General features: G+C 27.4%; 1 long non-coding RNA gene across 1 annotated transcript; it reads right to left on the reverse strand.

Moving 5' to 3' along the window:
• Nucleotides 1-3,565: 3,565 nt before the first annotated feature.
• Nucleotides 3,566-5,700, reverse strand: LOC106794964 (uncharacterized). Its single transcript, XR_001383086.3, has 2 exons — nt 5,359-5,700; nt 3,566-4,053 (listed from the first exon to the last, which is right to left on the reverse strand). It is a non-coding gene; the product is annotated as an uncharacterized lncRNA (long non-coding RNA).
• Nucleotides 5,701-8,746: the final 3,046 nt, after the last annotated feature.

Consider the following 8,746-nt stretch of genomic DNA (forward strand, 5'->3'; position numbering starts at 1 on the left):
GCTTTGTTGCGCATCCTTTTATTTTGTTTTCCTTTTCATTGAATCAATTTTGCTTCCTTTTCATCTTTGATCATCATGAGTGAGAGTCAAGATACTCTGCAAGATTCATCCCAAAATGTTCATAGCCCCTGCTGCCTACACCCTAGTGAAAATCCAGCTATGTCATTGGTTTCACCTGTTCTTGATCCCATGAATTACAATTCATAGAGCAGGTCGATGCTCATTGCGTTGAGTGCAAAGAATAAAGTAGAGTTTGTTGATGGAATGATTTGCAAGCCTACGTCAAATCATGTGTTGTTTCCAGCGTGGAAGAGATGTAATAATATGGTGGTTTCGTGGTTAGTGCATTTTGTGTCAACTTTGATCAGGCAAAGCATTTTGTGGCTTGATGATATGCAATAGACATTTAGGAATATTTGAAGTCAGGATACTCGCAGGGAGATTTGTTGAGGATCTTTGATTTGCAATAAGAATTAACAACAATCAAACAAAGTGATTCTTCCATTAAAATATTATAAAGCTATAGACCAAATCCTTTTTGTGTTTATGCAACTAAATGTACTTGCAATGCACTTATGGATATAATGCAAAGAAAAATACAATATCAGGTTATGAAATTTCTGAGAGGATTAAATGAGCAGTACTCTAATGTTTGATCTAATATTTTGATGATGGATCCCTTACCTTCCATAAGCAAGGTGTTTTCCTGTGTGGTGCATCAAGGGAGATAATTTATGAATTCGAACATGCTTAATAGTGTGATTAATGGAGCTAGAACATCTAACTCAATTTCATATAGCTATACGTGGAAAGGACAACCACACAAATGAAAATATAAGAAAAATGGGCTTTGTTCGAATTTCTCATCTATTAGGGGATGTAGAGGAGGTAGAACCTCATTTGGCAGTGGTAGAGGTAATGGAGGCAGAAATGGAAAAATATGCACACACCGTGGCATTACAGGTCATACGGTAGAAGAGTGCTATAAAAAGCATAGCTATCCCCTATGGCATCAATTACATAAGCCTTCTCAAGGTGCAAATATAAATAACTCAGTGGTAGAAAATGAAACCAGTGATAATCAAAATTCAGATAATCAATCAAGTGGCTCTGGAATGATGATTATAGCTCAACAATACTAGACTTTGATGAGTTTGCTTGAACAACAATTCCCTCAAGGAGGGACTTTGCTTCAATTAATCAAATGGGTACTCTATCACTCAGCTTGCAAAGTACTATAGGTATTGTTATACCATTTACTTGCACCATAAGCAAACATGATCAACACACTTGGATCCTAGATTCAGGTGCAACTGATCATATTGTTTTTTCCTTGAGTTTATTCACTTCATACACAAAGATTGCATCTATTATTGCTCGATTATCAAATGGTCAACAGATTCTAGCTACTCATTCAGGCACAGTTAAATTAAATGAAGCTTTAATCTTGAACAATATCTTTTACATGCCTATTTTTACTATCAATTTGGTTTCAGTCGCCAAACTGGCTTCTTCTTTAAACTGCACTTTCATATTTTGTGTTGACAAGTGTCTTATTCAAGACAACACCTAACGAATGATGATTGGCACAACCGATGTTGAAGGTGGCTTGTACAAATTCAAATCAAAGATCCAATATAATTTTGTTGTCCAAGATAAACCTTCTCGCTAATTCAATATCACTGGAGTTTGCTTAGGGTTCCTAACTAGAAGCGAAGTTTCTTTTCTACGATACAATGAAATCGGATTTATCTTAATCGGGAACACAGCCAACCGACATGTATGAGTTCAAATATTCCACATTCAAGAACTCCCTCCCAGTCATCCTATGTGTAAAAATAGCTTTCACTCTTTCTGGCAAGACTTTTTATGTTCTTTATGCATGTACAATACTCTTTGTTGTCCAGGAAGCGAAGGGAACAACAAAGCCTATTGATCCAGCTATTAGCTACAAAATAAAATTAATTAATTAAAAAGTAATACCAAGAATATTTATTATAATTTATTTAAATTTTGTGTTTATTGATCCATTTTCGTGTGAGTTGAAACCTTTCCCATAAAAATAGAGTCAATGTATACTATTTAATTAGTTCAAAGTAAGTTTGAACGCATTTTTCCATTTACTTTTTCTGTTTTCTTTTTACTACTGCTATTATTTTAGAGCTTTGGGAATTATATCTTTGTGATTCAATAATTTTTTTTCTTCACAGTTATTGTGTTCTTTGACCTTGAAGTTTAGGAAGTTGCAGCGTTGGAATTTCAGTTTACCGTTTCGGCAACTATAATTAATTGTTAGTTTATAAAACTTTGTGAATCGCCTCCACCAAAAAAGTCGTGTATACATTTATATTGTTTGACAGTAACTCCTAGTTTATATATATATATATATATATATATATATATATATATATATATATATATATATATATATATATATATATATACCTTAAAAAATTGATTTTTTTATGCAAATAAAAACTCTTCGTTTTTGTGTTGAAACAGGAATGCAGGCTTAGCTATACTAACTAAAATTTTAAAGGTAATTATTACACATTGCAGCATTTGCCCTAAAAAAACTATATTAACCATTTGTATATTTTCTGCAATCAGAATAAAAAAAATCTGCAAATTTGACAATTCCCATTTTAGCATTATGAGATCAAATGTTGCCATTAAAAAAAATCAAATGTTGATTTTATTTTAGCTTTTATGTATGCTAGAAATGTTTTTTTTAACCAAGAACATTTTCCAGTTTAATTTTTGTTATTTTTAATACTTGCTAAAATAATTGTTTTTATATTACTATTTTTGTTCGTTTGCGGAGACAAAGAACTGGCAAGTATTGCTGATTTGTTGTACTCTGCTGTAAGGACTTACAGTAATCTTTCTTGATGTTTATCTTCCGTAATTCTTGAGTTGTCTTTTATATTTATAAATAAATTATTCTTTTTGGAAAGAATATTCATAAATTATTATTTTCTCTAAACTCAAATCTTCTTTATTTTCTCTCTATTATTCTTCTCATGGGTCATTATATTTAACATGTTAAGGTTATCTTTTTTTAATTCACATTTTAAGAAGGTAAATTCTTCTTCTCTCACTAATCAATATTATTCATAGAGATTAATTTAGATCAATATGTGTATTGTTCCATTGTTCATATTAATGTGAAAATGTGTCTTAAAGACAACCAAATAGAAAAATCCTAAAAATATTTTTATAAAAAATCTCGAAGATCTTATCAAAGAAAGAAATTAATTTGAAGATTTTTTTCCCACCAAAAATGAAAATAAGAGATTTGAAGATGAGACACCATTTAATGCGTAGCTAATTAATAAATAAATAGATAACTTATTTTGAAATAAAATAATAAATTTAAAACTTTCATAATCATGTGGTAAAAATCATTACATACTTAACTCAAATAATTCAAACTCAAATAAATACTAATATTGTCAATATAAATATATTGACTCACATTTTACCTTACAATTCCTTAAAGCATAATCAAACTTAAGAAATAAAAATCACTAATTTAGTTTTAAAAAATCACTACATAAAAGAATAAACCACACAAACCGTCAAAGCTTTATTGTCCCAAAATAAAACTAAAAATAAAAGACAATAAACAAAGGGCTAAGCTTTTCCTCCCACATCATCATCTTGACCTTATAGCGTTTCACCCGTAAAAGTAACATTCAGTCCAAATACAAACAAAACAAACAAATGGAAAGTAAGATACATTTCACAAATATTTAAAACTCACAGAAGACATAAAGAGAAAAGATATATTATAAATAATTGTATCACACAAACACACAACATCCACTTCAAATGTTCAATACACATAGACACAGATGCAGGATGGTTCACATTTAACTTATGAATTAGCATGCATGTGGTACCATTTCAAAAACACTTTGTGAATGTAGCCTGAGAGTCCATGTAGTCAACGGATTGTCACACAATGAGCAACTTGACATTATCACTCTCACTGAGATGACACCACCAGTAGCGCGTTAGGGTGTTTCGGCCTTGCAAGGATACTCCAACCTACATGATCAGTATGAGCTTAAAGGAGATTTCAAATCGTCACACCCCAAGGGTAGAGTCGTACATCCACTCATTCATGACCTCGGTTAGGTTTATAAACATCTTTCACTTCAAAACACGTATAAACAACATAATACATGATTCAGAGACAATATGCACTTGATTTGTTTTCAAAGTCTCTTGGAGATTCCTATTCGGTGGGGACTAAGTTCTCCTAATGTTTTTGTAACACCTACACATATCATGTCATATTGCATTCACATTCATTCATAGACATCATGCATTGAATCATAGTATAAACATCATGTATCATGATAATATTTATAGGACACAATATACATGTGCATAAAATCAAGTAATAATATTTTCTAATTACAACATAACAATAATTTTCAAGATCATATCATAATAACACTACAAAATCATAGCCATCAATTACCAATAGAAAACAATACATCATATAGGCATTTAATTAAATGTATAAAAATACTAATAATAAAATATACTTATCTTCAAAGCTTTTAAATATATGGGAAATATATAGTCACTGTGCTTTACACACATATACTATAATAATAATAATAATATGAGTACATATTTTTAAATGTAAAAATTCTGGACTCATGAATCACAAACTGATTCCTGAAATATACTTAAGTAAATATATATCATATATGAAATTACAATCTAAAATGAATTGTTGCAGTCACATCACTAAATAAATTTATATATTTATACTACAAATTAGGATCGTATCTATATATTGAGAACATATATGCCTATACACTAATTATATTAAAACACAGCCACAAGGAATTCAAGCATGAGAAATTCGGCCACAAGAATTCAAACCCTGTAATTCAAATCAAAACACAATTTAATTCAATAGAAGGAAGATTTTGGCCAATTTTATTTAAAGCAGCTGCAAATTCTAATTTGAAGAGTATTTGGTTCGATGTACAATACCCATCTTCACAAAAATGACAAAACTTTCACAGTCAAATGTCCTAGTGGTAAAACACTTGTATACATATGTAGAACTTATACATATTACTCATATATAATTAAACACAATTAATCATAATCCTCAATTAGTGAAAAAAGGGATAACATTAAGAACATTCAAACAATAAATTCATGACTTCAAAATTGAAAGTGCTTTTGGGTATTCACAATCTATCCAAGAATTTAAACACACAATACACATAAACCTAAGATCATAAAGTCCATTTGTGACTCGTTGTTGCTCATCCATGGGAAGAGAATAGAAGAAAAAAGAAGAAGAGATAACCCACTTCCCCTTACCTCAATTATGCGTCCCTCCAAACAAAGCGGTAGAAACGACGATCCTCTATGTTTCTTCTCCCTCATCCATTCGCGATTCTGATGAGACAATCTCCAAAGAGAGAAAAAAAGAAGACCTGTAAGGAACAAACTAGAATTTCAGAGAACCTGTTAATTTTTAGAGTTGAATTGGATTTCCAAGATCAAAGGCCCACAAACATTTAACTCAACATAATTTAATTATTATTATTATTTTCTATAAAAAAACAAAAAACAAAAAATATTTAATAAAAAATAATGTATTTTATAAATATATTCTTCTTAAAAAGGATGTTACATAAAAGAAGAGATTATTTCTTTCTAATTTCATTATTCCTGCTCTATGTTTGGTAGAATATTTATATTCTATTTATGTAACTATAAAATCAATCATTTAAAAGTCTTGAGTATTTTATCAAAAGAAAGGAATTTTAAGAATATTTTTTTTATTGGAAGTGAAAAAAATAGTTATATTTTCACTCTCACTAGAAGTGGAAAAGTAATACAGAAAATGAATAAAATATCTTTCTTTTAAATTTTTCATTATATATTTCTTTATATGTTTTTTAAGAAAAATTTGGAATTTGAAACATTTTTAGAATATTTTCTCACTAGAATTGAGAAAATAATGCAAAAGTAAAAATTAAAGAATAATTTTTCTCATTGGAAATGTAAAAATAATAAAAAAAAGAAAAAGGAAAAATATTTCAATAAGGTGAATAAAAAATATTAATTCTTTCTCACCGAAGTGAGAAAGCAATAATTTATATTTATTCAAATTCTTAAATAACTTTCTTAAATTATAAAATAAGCACGCCAATTATTTATATGCTCATAAATTTTTAGTAAAGAATTTTATGCTTTCTCATATAACATCAATTTCCATTCTTTTATTATCCCTCGTTGATTGGATTTGATAATAAGAATTTATTAAGCATCATTCTAATAATGATCTATTTAAGAGAATGTAGCAAAAAATAAGAAAGGACCCTTCATAATCATGAACCCATCCCAAGGAAAGCCAGAAACTCATAATTCACTTGGCTTTTGGAATAAATGGTGATATTTTTTATAAAAAAAAACTACATAGTTTTCTTTAATTTTCTATCATTTTTTTGGGTGCAGTTTTATTTATTTTTTTCCTTTGTAGGATAAACAAGGCGCTTAAAGCTGGCCCATACACATCTTAAGAGATTCCAATAAGTTCTTTTCAATGATTTATCAATTATATAATAATCTATTGCTGGTGCCCTCTTCCCCCACCTTGACCTTTATGTTCAATTTTTGACGAGGTGATGATGGTATTACGACCTTCTGCGTTATCTTTACAAATATTTTCTGATAAGAGTCCTCTTTTAATTAAAACAAAAAATATTAAATTAAGGAATCTATTTCGATTGATCGAGTATGATTTATAAGTTGTTATAAATCTTCTAATATTATTTTTTATTCTCACATTTAAAAACAAAAAAAGTATAAAATCATAATTAAAGTCATCAATTTTTATTCAATTTTTTGTCTACTCTAATCTCACAGTATCAATTTATTCGCTCAAATGAATATTTAACACATTACTATATTTGAGACAGATACTATCTCTAACCCAAAAAGACATATACTTGATAATTTATTTAATTGTTTTATTTTAAAATTTAGGCACGCAACCAAATCATAGTTATATTCCTTTTTTTAAAATTTAAAAATTATCTTCAAGCTGAAGTTTTTTTTTCTTTGTTTTTTATGGTAGTTTTTTTGTCCTCTAAAAACCATTACCCTTGACTTGATTGCAAAGAAGAGATTACTCTTGGAGGAAAAAATTTCAGAATATGATGTGAATCTCACACTTTTGTCACAATATTTTAATTTAAATATTTATATTTAATTGTCTTCGTTTGACACTTAATCAAGTTTACTCATAATGATTTATATAGCTCTAAAATTAAGATTTTTAAAAAATGTGATGAACAAAAAAAAAGTGACTAAATTACTTTTACAATGTCATAATTAGAACTTCTTACTATTCATACTCATGTGTTAAGAATATGAAATACACATGTTTACGATATTTCTTAATCACCTATTAAGAGTTGGATATCTTATATTTTTTTATGAAAATGAAAGATATTTTCTACAATAACTAATTAACTATTCATATTCACTTATTTTTTTTCAGTTTTTTTTAAAATAATTTAATAAGTTTTAATTTTTTTCTAAAATTCTTAATGACAATCGAACATATCCATGGGAATAATATTCTCATATATATAATATTCCTAAAAATATAATTCCCAAAAATATAATTTTATAACTTGAAACAAACACCTCCAAATGAACAATTTAAATTATTTTTTAGGAGATAATTTTTTTAGAACGAATAATATTTGTATGAGGGGTGCTAACAACACACTTCAATACACACACTTTATTGTTAGCTTAAAATTGATTGAAAATATAAAATTAGAATAAAAATTCATCAAACAAGAAGTGATATTCACACAAATTTATGATTTTTAATAAATTTGAACATAAAATAAATAGTATATTAAAATTTACGTTACTAGCATTTCTATAGGTTAAATTAATTTTTTAGTTCTTTATTTTTTTAGATTCAATTTGATCTTCTAGTTGTTTTTAGTTCAATTTTGTACTCTAATTTTTTTTTAAATCGGTCATTCAGTAAGAAATCACACTTGTTTAAAACTATCACAAAATGCATATTTTTCATAAAAAATGAATCAATTTTAAAAATTAGAAGACCAAATTGAACTCAAAAAAAAATTAAAGGACCAAACTGAATCAATTTTAAAAATTGAAAGATTAAATTGAACCTAAATAATAAAGACTTAAATATGTTTTTAGTCATTCAAAATTAGGTAATTGTTTTTTTAGTTCTTAAAAAAATTGTTTTTATTAGTCCCTCAAATTTTCAAAAAGCTATTTTTAGTCCCTCATTATTTATTGGATTCATAGCTTCACACTTTGTGGTGATATTTTAACCACCAAAAAATATTTTTTAAAATTTATTTTTGAAAAAATGATTTTTGGCAATTTTAAACTGCTGAGATATTTTACTTGTATGATTTGATGACTTTTTTACCTATTCCAACAAATTATTTTAAAGAAATTAAATTAAAAAAATATTTCTAACAGTGTAAAATCGTCACAAATTGTGATACTGTTGACACAAAAAATGATAGGAAATAAAAGCAACTTTTCAATAATTTGAAAGACTAATAAAAATAGAATATTTTTTAAGGACTAAAAAAATTATGCAAATTTAAAAGACTAAAAACATATTTTAATCCATAATAAATTAAAGAAAAAAGCTAATTTAACCTATTTATATAAGATGAGAGTGTAATTTCACTTT

Source organism: Glycine max, chromosome 10 (genome assembly GCF_000004515.6).
Source record: "Glycine max cultivar Williams 82 chromosome 10, Glycine_max_v4.0, whole genome shotgun sequence".
NCBI classification, from domain to species: domain Eukaryota; kingdom Viridiplantae; phylum Streptophyta; class Magnoliopsida; order Fabales; family Fabaceae; genus Glycine; species Glycine max.